We start from the raw sequence: 2,031 nt of genomic DNA on the forward strand, positions 1-2,031 counted from the left end.
TCATCATGGTGGTAGTTGACAGACTTACCAAGTATGCACACTTTTGTGCATTATCACATCCATTTAAAGCCAGTACAGTTTCTACTACATTTATGGAAACAATTCAAAAGCTACATGGAAACCCAAAGATTATTGTAAGTGATAGATATCCCATTTTCACTGGAAATTTTTGGACATAATTATTTTCTTGTCTTGGCACTTATTTAGCTCATAGCTCATCTTATCATCCTCAATTTGATGGGCAAACTGAGATAGTAAACAAATGTTTGGAAGGATATCTTCATTGCTTTGTATCTGATAAACAGACATAATGGGTCAAATGGTTTCCTCTGGCTGAGTGGTGATATAACACTTCCTTCCATACAACAATAAAAATGACCCCATTTATGGCGCTTTATGGATATTAGCCACCATCCATCACATCATATTGAAGAGAAAATTCTAAGGTTTAAGCAGTGGAACATCACATAGAACATCAATAACAAGTCCTCCAACTCTTAAAGGATAACCTCATATTCACACAGAATACAATGAAACAACAGGCAGATCAACATCACAACGAAAGAAGTTTTAATTTAGGTGATTGGGTATTCCTATGGCTACAACCATATAAAAAAATGTCCCTCATGAAAGCTAAGAAGGATAATAAATTAACACCAAAGTATTATGGTCTGTACAAGGTGTTGCAAAAGATTGGTACTATACAAATTGGCACTTCCTGCAGCTAGTTTTCCATGTTTCATGTTTAAATAAGGTTATAGGTGACAAGCTCACAATTCAAACAATATTGCCAGAACTTGACAAGGAAGGAAAAATTATATTAGAACCGGAAGCATTCACAGAAACAAGAACTTGACAGCTACAAAATCTATCAATTTTAGAGTATCTCATCAAGTGGAAGAACTTATCTGCTAAAGATTCCAAATGGGAGGATGAGAATTTTATACATAAGCATCCAGAACTACTCAAGCGTTGACTTCAACACTTTTTTGAAGGAGAGGGGCATGTTAGGTCCTTATAATACTAGTGATTTTCCCATTACTATTGTATTTGTATCCCTTATTAATATTGTTGTGCCCCTATTGTCCCCATATTGTTACTACTATGCCCCATAGAATCCCTCTATTGTTATTTTTGTGGCTTTATATTATTATTGTTAGGTCGGCTAGGTTATATTGTGACTCGTTAGAATCCTATATATAGAAAGGAGGTTTTGTCATTTGAATCATCCAAGAATTGTTCATTTATGTAATGTAAAGGAGGTTTCCCCCTTGAAGAGGCTGAATTCTAAGGCGTTGATCTATCTTTTTTATTTTTTTTGAGCTGGTTTCATAATAATCTGTTAATGAATTGTCAAATCGTGGAATGTACAAATAAGTAATGAAAAAAATGATCTTTGAAACACCCTCACACTAAAAAATTAGCGATATAAATAAGGATCCCAAACCCGATAAATGTTATTCAATTGTGACACTACCAGCTATGAGTCAAGATACACTACCAATGAATCAATTCCATAAGAAATAGCTTCAGATAGCAAATTAATGACGACAGTATATTCGGCAATATTATTTGACGTAGAACCAACACATACTCCCCATTGACACCATCAAATGACAAGTTGGATAATAAATCACCCAAGCTGTGGAAGCGAGGTTCCGAGTGTGCCAACTAGCACCATCGGGGAATCCAAAATAGACCAAGTCATCCATCAACACCTGCCAAAGCAGATCAAAAAAGTGTCCATATCACAAAAGCTCCCGATAGAATATGTACAAAAATACAAAATATACAAAGAATCCATTCTCTTCTGTAACCTAAGAAAAGTACTTCTTGAGGTAGAGCCCATCAGGGGGCTCTGCTAGCTTGTTCCTAAAGATGTCTATAGGTAGAGTGATTGAGCCAATCAATATATTACCCTCGGCTGATAACTGTGTTGGAGCCAAAGGAACCGTACAAACATCACTAATAGGTAGATTGGAGGACCTAGATTCGACTTCATGCAAAGGAGGACGAAAATATGAACGATGA

This window comes from Pinus tabuliformis, chromosome 8 (assembly GCF_031772625.1).
Source record: "Pinus tabuliformis cultivar Carrire ecotype Pingquan chromosome 8, CPIR1, whole genome shotgun sequence".
Lineage (NCBI taxonomy): Eukaryota > Viridiplantae > Streptophyta > Pinopsida > Pinales > Pinaceae > Pinus > Pinus tabuliformis.